Below are 9,061 nucleotides of genomic sequence, written 5' to 3'. Positions count from 1 at the left end.
TGAGTTATCTGAAGATAGGATTCCACCTACACCACAGTGGAAGCTTGATTTATCTGATGTTAGGATTCCACCTACACCACAGTGGAAGCTTGAGTTATCTGAAGATAGGATTCCACCTACACCACAGTGGAAGCTTGAGTTATCTGAAGATAGGATTCTACCTATACCACAGTGGAAGCTTGAGTTATCTGAAGATAGGATTCTACCTATACCACAGTGGAGCTTGAGTTATCTGAAGATAGGATTCTACCTATACCACAGTGGAAGCTTGAGTTATCTGAAGATAGGATTCCACCTATACCACAGTGGAAGGCTCCATCCTAATATCATCTCTGTTTGTCATTTTCTCTGTTTTCTCTGTTTGTCATCTCTGTTTGTCTTATTTTCAGGTTGTTTTTCGTGGACCACACAGCCCGGGCAACGACCTTCAGTGACCCCAGGATCCCCGTACAGAACGGCCGTCTGCCCAACCACCGGACCCACAAGCAGCACCTGCACAGGAGATGTGAGGGTTAGGTTTAGAGGTTACACAGCTACAGGAGAGGTGAGGGTTAGAGGTTACACAGCTACAGGAGGGTTAGGGTTAGGGTAGAGGTTACACAGCTACAGGAGAGAAGAGGGTTAGGGTTAGAGGTTACACAGCTACAGGAGAGGTGAGGGGTTAGGGTAGAGGTTACACAGCTACAGAGAGGTGAGGATTAGGGTTTAGAGGTTACATAGCTACAGGAGAAGGTTAGGGTTAGAGGTTACACAGGCTACAGGAGAGGTGAGGTTAGGGTTAGAGTTCATAGCTACGGAGAGGTGAGGGTTGGTTTAGAGGTTACACAGCTACAGGAGAGGTGAGGGTTAGGGTTAGAGGTTACACAGCTACAGGAGAGGTGAGGTTAGGGTTAGAGGTTACACAGCTACAGGAGAGTTGGAGGGTTAGGGTTAGAGGTTACATAGCTACAGGAGAGGTGAGGTTAGGTTTAGAGGTTACACAGCTACAGGAGGTGAGGGTTAGGGTTTAGAGGTTACACAGCTACAGGAGAGTTGAGGGTTAGGGTTAGAGGTTACATAGCTACAGAGAGGTGAGGGTTAGGTTTAGAGGTTACACAGCTACAGGAGAGGTGAGGGTTAGAGGTTACACAGCTACAGGAGGGTTAGGGTTAGGGTAGAGGTTTACACAGCTACAGGAGAGGTGAGGATTAGGGTTAGAGGTTACACAGCTACAGGAGAGGTGAGGGTTAGGTTAGAGGTTACACAGCTACAGGAGAGGTGAGGGTTAGGTTAGAGGTTACACAAGCTACAGGAGAGGTGAGGGTTAGGGTTAGAGGTTACACAGCTACAGGAGAGGTGAGGGTAGGGTTAGAGGTTACACAGCTACAGGAGAGGTGAGGGTTAGGTTAAGGGTTACACAGTTACAGGAGAGGTGAGGGTTAGGGTTAGAGGTTACACAGCTACAGGAGAGGTGAGGGTTAGGGTTAGAGGTTACACAGCTACAGGAGAGGTGAGGGTTAGGGTTAGAGATTACACAGCTACAGGAGAGTTGAGGGTTAGGGTTAGAGGTTACACAGCTACAGGAGAGTTGAGGGTTAGGGTTAGAGGTTACAACACAGCTACGGAGAGATGAAGGTTAGGGTTAGAGGTTACACAGCTACACGGAGAGCTGAGGGTTAGGGTTAGAGGTTACACAGCTACAGGAGAGGTGAGGGTTAGGGTTAGAGGTTACACAGCTACAGGAGAGGTGAGGGTTAGGGTTAGAGGTTACACAGCTACAGGAGAGATGAGGGTTAGGGTTAGAGGTTACATAGCTACAGAAGAGGTGAGGGTTAGAGGTTACATATCTACAGGAGAGGTGAGGGTTAGGGTTAGAGGATACACAGCTACAGGAGAGGTGAGGGTTAGAGGTTACCAGCTACAGGAGAGGTTAGGGTTAGAGGTTACACAGCTACAGGAGAGATGAGGGTGAGGGTTAGAGGTTACACAGCTACAGGATAGAGGAAGGTTAGGGTTAGAGGTTACATAGCTACGGGAGAGATGAGGGTTAGAGGTTTACACAGCTACAGGAGAGATGAGGGTTAGGGTTAGAGGTTACACAGCTACAGGATAGAGAAGGTTAGGGTTAGAGGTTACACAGCTACAGGAGAGGTGAGGGTTAGAGTTACATAGCTACAGGAGAGGTGAGGGTTAGGGTTAGGGATACACAGCTACAGGAGAGGTTAGGTTAGAGATTACACAGCTACAGGAGAGGTGAGGGTTAGGGTTAGAGGTTACACGGCTACAGGAGAGATGAGGGTTAGGGTTAGAGGTTACCAGCTCACAAGGAGAGGTTAGGGTTAGAGGTTACACAGCTACAGAGAGGATGAGGGTTAGGGTTAGAGGTTACACAGCTACAGGAGAGGTTAAGGGTTAGAGGTTAACACAGCTACAGGAGAGGTGAAGGTTAGGGTTAGAGGTTACACAGCTACAGGAGATGTGAGGGTTAGGGTTAGGGTTACATAGCTAAAGGAGAGATGAGGGTTAGAGGTTACACAGCTACAGGAGGGTGGGTTACGGGTTACACAGCTACAGGAGAGGTGAGGGTTAGGGTTAGAGGTTACACAGCTACAGGAGAGATTAGGGTTAGAGATTACACAGCTACAGGAGAGATGAGGGTTAGGGTTAGAGGTTACACAGCTACAGGAGAGGTGAGGGTTAGAGGTTACACAGCTACAGGAGAGGTGGGGTTTGAGGTTAGAGGTTACACAGCTACAGGAGAGGTGAGGGTTAGAGGTTAACAGCTACAGGATAGATGAGGTTAGGGTTAGAGTTACACAGCTACAAAGAGGGTTAGGGTTAGAGGTTACACAGCTACAGGAGAGGTGAGGGTTAGAGGTTACACAGCTACGGAGAGTGAGGGTTAGAGGTTACACAGCTACAGGAGAGGTTAGGGTTAGAGGTTACACAGCTACAGGAGAGGTGAGGGTTGGGGTTAGATTCACATAGCTACAGGAGCGGTGAGGGTTAGAGGTTACACAGCTACAGGAGAGTGAGGTTAGGGTTAGAGGTTACACAGCTACAGGAGAGGTGAGGGTTGGGGTTAGAGGTTACACAGCTACAGGAGAGGTGAGGGTTAGGGTAGAGGTACACAGCTACAGGAGAGGTTAGGGTTAGAGGTTACACAGCTACAGGAGAGGTGAGGTTAGGGTTAGAGGTTACACAGCTACAGGAGAGTGTGAGGGTTAGGGTTAGAGGTTACACAGCTACAGGAGAGGTGAGGGTTAGGGTAGAGGTTACAACGCTACAGGAAGAGGTTTAGGGTTAGAGGTTACACAGCTACAGGAGAGGTGAAGGTTAGGGTTAGAAAGGTTACACAGCTACAGGAGATGTGAGGGTTAGGGTTACAACAGCTACAGGAGGGTTATGGTTAAGACTTTACACAGCTACAGGAGATGTGAGGGTTAGGGTTAGAGGTTACACCACGCTACAGGAGGGTTAGGGTTAAGGTTACACAGCTACAGGAGGGTTAGGGTTAGGGTTAGAGGTTACACATATACAGGAGGGTTATGGTTAGACTTTACACAGCTACAGGAGAGGTGAGGGTTAGGGTTAGAGGTTACACAGCTACAGGAGGGTTATGGGTTAGACTTTACACAGCTACAGGAGGGTTAGGGTTAGGGTTAGAGGTTTACACAGCTACAGGAGGGTTAGGATTAAAGGTTACACAGCTACAGGAGGGTTAGGGTGAGAGTTAGAGGTTACACAGCTACAGGAGAGGCCGAGGGTTAGGGTTAGAGGTTACACAGCTACAGGAGGGTTATGGTTAGACTTTACACAGCTACAGGAGATGTGAGGGTTAGGGTTAGAGGTTACACAGCTACAGGAGAGGTGAGGGTTAGGGTTAGAGGTTACACAGCTACAGGAGAGGTGAGAGTTAGAGGTTACACAGCTACAGGAGAGGTGAGGGTTAGAGTTAGAGGTTACACAGCTACAGGAGAGGTGAGGGTTTGGGTTAGAGGTTACACAAGCTACAGGAGAGGTGAGGGTTAGGGTTAGAGGTTACACAGCTACAGGAGAGGTGGGGTTAGGGTTAGAGGTTACACAGCTAACAGGAGAGTTGAGGGTTAGGGTTAGAGGTTACACAGCTACAGGAGAGGTGAGGGTTAGGTTTAGAGGTTACACAGCTACAGGAGAGGTGAGGGTTAGGGTTAGAGTTCAACAGCTACGGAGAGGTGAGGGTTAGGGTTAGAGGTTACACAGCTACAGGAGAGTTGAGGGTTTAGGGTTAGAGGTTACACACTACAGGAGAGGTGAGGGTTGGGGTTAGAGGTTACACAGCTACAGGAGAGTTGAGGTTAGGGTTAGAGGTTACACAGCTACAGGAAGAGTTGAGGGTTAGGGTTAGAGGTTACACAGCATACAGCAGAATGCGGGTTGGGGTTAGAGGTTACACAGCTACAGGAGAGGTGAGGGAAAAACACTTTTTGATAAACTACTAGACAAATCTGACACAAAGTATTCATCCAAGTGGATCTTGTCTGTGAATCGGGGTTGGGGTCAATTCGGCCGTCATTTCAGGAAGTGATTAAAATTTAATAAACGTTTGACAAATAATAGTTCTACCTTTCAGTTCTTGACAGAGTCCATCGAAAATAGATGTCCCTTTTTGAATTACTGACTTGGACTGTCAGTTTACTTCCTGATTGACTGACTGCCTTCAATAGTGGGAATGCATACCGATGGCGGCCCCGTGGACTTACACAAATCCCTTGTTTGCTAAGTTCGCTCTGTTGTATATTGCTCTGCATTACTCTTTTTTTTTGTATGGTTATTAGCAGAATATACATGATCTCAATTTTAGCTTCAAGACACTGGCAATTTGAAAAAGGTAGATTGTGCTGATTTATTGGCACATTGAACCATATCGCACCCCGTAGTTTAAAAACACAGCGGATAGTTGTTAAAACAATGACGTCATATCTGAATTTCTACATCTTTATGCATGTTTGCCATTGGGAATTGACTCCAACCTGACTCCAACCCTTCTTCTGAATAAACATTTCAAGAACCTGGGATTAAAAACATTGGGTTATGGTGAAAATGATGGGATAATGCCGATGATGAAATAATGCTGACGATGATGAATGCTGATGATGTGGTGGTGATTGATGATTATTTTAGGTGTTTAGGCATCCGATGTGTCCGGAGTCAGTAGCGTCCCTGATTCACGACCTGGGAACAGCCTGGTAGTCGCCATACGAAGCCAGCACCACTCTGACTCACACCGTGAGGTACGCCATGTAACTACTGCAGCAGCAGAGTCGATATTGTTCAGTTGTTGTGTTATATTTTCAAAACCTCTTTACTCTCCTCCCTAGTCATAGTCCACACTTATTTTGTCCATCTTGTGTTCAGGCATTTAGCCAGACTTTCATCCAAATGATCTTTGAACAACGGGCACTCCCGAGTGGCGGCAGCCAGTCTAAGGCACTGCATCTCAGTACAGACCCTGGTTCGATTCCAGGCTGTATCACAACCGGCCGTGATTGGGAGTCCCATAGGGCAACGCACAATTTGCCCAGCATCGTCCGGGTTAGGGTTTGGGCCGGTAGGCCGTCATTGTAATAGAATTTGTTCTTGACTGACTTGCTAGTTAAATAATTGTTTGTTTTTTTAAAAACATACCGAAATTCAGTGTAGGTGGTCCATTCAAGAATCAACCATCCTACCAACTGAACCACCCCAAGTGTTTCTAGTGAGGACCAAACAGAAGCAAGAACAGCTTGTTTCAATGGAGAGTCTCTCTGCTGATGACATGATTTTGGGACCTCTCGTTCCCTGAGAGACATCTTTTCTCTATATCCTAATTACCATGAAACTGATCCTGAAATCAGGCCAGGCCACAGACCAGCCTATCCAACACAGAGGCCGCCGCGCTCAAGACATGCTGGCATTCCACGATAATTCTCTTCACCCTCGTTCCCTAACTCAAGCTTCCACTGTGATATAGGTGGAATCCTGTCTTCAGATAACTCAAGCTTCCACTGTGGTGTAGGTGGAATCCTATCTTCAGATAACTGAAGCTTCCACTGTGGTGTAGGTGGAATCCTAACATCAGATAACTCAAGCTTCCATTTGACTTCAACTGCGGAATTGTGGAATGAAAGTCGAATAAACTGAATCTCCATCATTGGCCATTTCAGATATAGCACCACCTGTCCAATTTGTAACAGAACTAGGAGATTTTTACGGACTAGATGATTGAGCTGGGCTTGTATTCATAAAACATTTTAGAAGGAAAGTGCACAGCTGGTCGAGAATCAGTTTAGCCTTTAAAGATCAAAATGAATAAGATTACATGGACAGGGTGGGACCTGATCCTAGATCATCTCCCGTACTCTGAGAGGCTTTATGAAAATAGGTCCAGCACTTTACCTTGCCCTGTGGGTCTYTCTTGATCTCCTATCCTCGGGGCAGCTTCAGCTGGGTGTCGGCAAACTTGTTGAGGAAAGTCACCAGGTCCCCTGTTGTGCTGGTTGCTCTCAAAGTTATGTGCGTCCTGCCTGGACCATCAGGATCATGTGCTTCAGACAGGTACTGTTGGTGAGTATCCGGTAAGCACCCTGGTGCAGGACACAGAGAACACGTGACATAAGATGATGTGTCTATAGTGTGATAGTATAAAAGTCCCATTGGCCTGTAGTGCTACTGAATGCTATTGGATTCAATGTGAAATGCACGCAGAAGGCCCTCTCCATACAAACATTCTAGACGTCATTAGATAAATGATTTCAGTCTACACAGAAAGGTTATGTTTACAGTATGCTGTCAGACACAACCTGAAATAAAATGTCACGGAATGTGAAAAACGAGAGACACAAACAACCAGTTATCTGACCGGGTGACCTTGTAAGTACTAAACACGATTTGACCTTTCCATCAGATCAAATGTCTATAAACACCTTTTTAGCCCAGGGGAAGTATTTCTCCCTCTTCGCCTCTCTCTCTCGCTCTCAGTTGACAGGTCCCGACGTTTACATCTGCTCCTCTTGCTTTGACAGGAAGTTGCAGCGAGCTCCGACTCCAACAGTTGACGGATCAATAACCAGACTATTAAAAGATCGCTCATCGGTATGGAACACCGCCCTGTCGACCTGACCGTAACAGCTGGGCTCAGCTTGATGAGGTCACGACCCGTGAGAGGACCGTGAAGTCCCAGGACCGTCGTCAGTAATACACATAGTTTACCAAGGCAACAGCAGTGTTGCGTCATCTGAAAATGGACCTGTCTTTTGTGCTGTGCTCTGAGGGAGGAAGGGGAAACACTAGGGCCGTGTTACTAGGGCAACAAGGTCAGCGTTAACACGTGCCGTGTCATCATGTACACTGGTAGGATCGAGGGTGAGACAGAGGTGAACTGTGTCGTTCAACAGAGACCAACATACTGTAGGAATCAAAGGGCAGTGTTTTACTTACTCAGAGGGGGAATGAATCACCAGTAMGTAGAATGAGATGGTAAATAATGGTTGATCTGACAGTCAAACATTACATCCAAAGAGCGAAGCACTATTCCTGTCTGAACAGCACTTACGTAATTAACGTGTAGGACCGTGAAGAACTCGAGGTGGGTGAGGAACTTGAGGGGCACTGGAGGAGCAGGGTGACCTTTCCAATGGCTGACTGGGGACGAGGAACCGTCTCTTCTCAGCTCTACACACAGAGAAAGTCCTTGTTAAATATACAGCAATATATGTACGATATGTATCGTATAAAAGGTTGCTATCTTTTTATTTTTCTGTGGCTTAACCAACAAGGCTCGAAATTTAACAATTGTATTGACATTTACATATGGCATACACGTTTGTTATTAAGGCACATGAAAGTACACATGTTCCAGAAGGTATTTCTGCCCAAAAACGCATTTCAATAAAACATTTTTTTTTTTACGTTCAAATGGCTCTTCTATGAAGTCGTGACTTACGACATACGCCTAGTTTCCTGAATCGGGTCACATATGATGTATAAAACACAATACTGTATACAGTATTACAGTACATTGACAATACAATATGATTATGTCAATATAATGGTATTGATTAGATTATGTGTAACAGGGGTGAGATAGAGACACACCACTGGCCTGTGGTGAAGAGTCTGTTTCTGTGCTGCCACTTCGTTCTAACCTCTGCCCGCAACACTCATCCTCAGTCGCCATGGTTCTATAGATGTTCTGGTACCTGGACAGGAACAGGAAGTGACATCATCGTGTGTCTGTGGACCATTGAGACACCTTATTGCATCGAGGCACTTTATTGTCAACTCTGTTGATTTGATCTGCTACTGTACACACTGTTCACTTGATCTGCTACTGTTCACACTGTTCACTTGATCTGCTACTGTTCACACTGTTGACTTGATCTGCTACTGTTCACTTGATCTGCTACTGTTCACACTGTTGACTTGATCTGCTACTGTTCCACGTTTTGAATCTGCTAATGTTCACACATGACTGTTGACTTGATTGCTACTGTTACACGTTGAATCTAGCCGTACTGATTCACACTGTTCACTTGATCTGCTACTGTTGACACTGTTCACTTGATCTGCTACTGTTGACACTGTTCACTTGATCTGCTACTGTTGACACTGTTCACTTGATCTGCTACTGTTGACACTGTTGACTTGATCTGCTACTGTTGACTTGATCTGCTACTGTTCACACTGTTCACTTGATCTGCTACTGTTCACTTGATCTGCTACTGTTCACTTGATCTGCTACTGTTCACTTGATCTGCTACTGTTCACACTGTTGATTCGATTTTAAACGAACCAGAATAAAATGCAGCAATATGTCTGTGAAACTATATATTCACACGTATTATGAATGAATTGTGGTTTATTTGGTAGCATTTCGTAGTGTGACTGATTTTACTAATTGCATTAGTACTGTACAAAGTTAGAGGTGCGCTATTTGATAGATTCCCCCACTCCCCCACCTCGGGCTTCCAGTGCGGAGACCTGAGGTCAACCTACCCCCGCCCCCTCCCCATCTCGTACTTCTGAGTGGGAGACCTTCCCAAGCAGTAGCCTGCCTAGCTCA

At 46.1% G+C, this 9,061-nt stretch overlaps 1 long non-coding RNA gene across 1 annotated transcript in view; it reads right to left on the bottom strand.

Annotated features, from left to right (window-relative positions):
- LOC111972616 (uncharacterized) overlaps positions 1 to 7,184 on the bottom strand; it is a 15,039-nt gene extending 7,855 nt beyond the window's left edge. The window contains exons 1-2 of the long non-coding RNA XR_002878489.2: positions 6,924 to 7,184; positions 6,397 to 6,584 (exon numbers count right to left, since the gene is read on the bottom strand). This is a non-coding gene — a long non-coding RNA (uncharacterized lncRNA). The remainder of the gene's footprint in view (positions 1 to 6,396; positions 6,585 to 6,923) is intronic.
- Positions 7,185 to 9,061: the final 1,877 nt, after the last annotated feature.

The sequence above is a fragment of the Salvelinus sp. IW2-2015 genome, linkage group LG14 (genome assembly GCF_002910315.2).
Source record: "Salvelinus sp. IW2-2015 linkage group LG14, ASM291031v2, whole genome shotgun sequence".
Lineage (NCBI taxonomy): Eukaryota > Metazoa > Chordata > Actinopteri > Salmoniformes > Salmonidae > Salvelinus > Salvelinus sp. IW2-2015.
The sequence above is the reverse complement of the archived record's forward strand: the minus strand, read 5'-3'. Positions and strand labels throughout refer to the sequence as shown.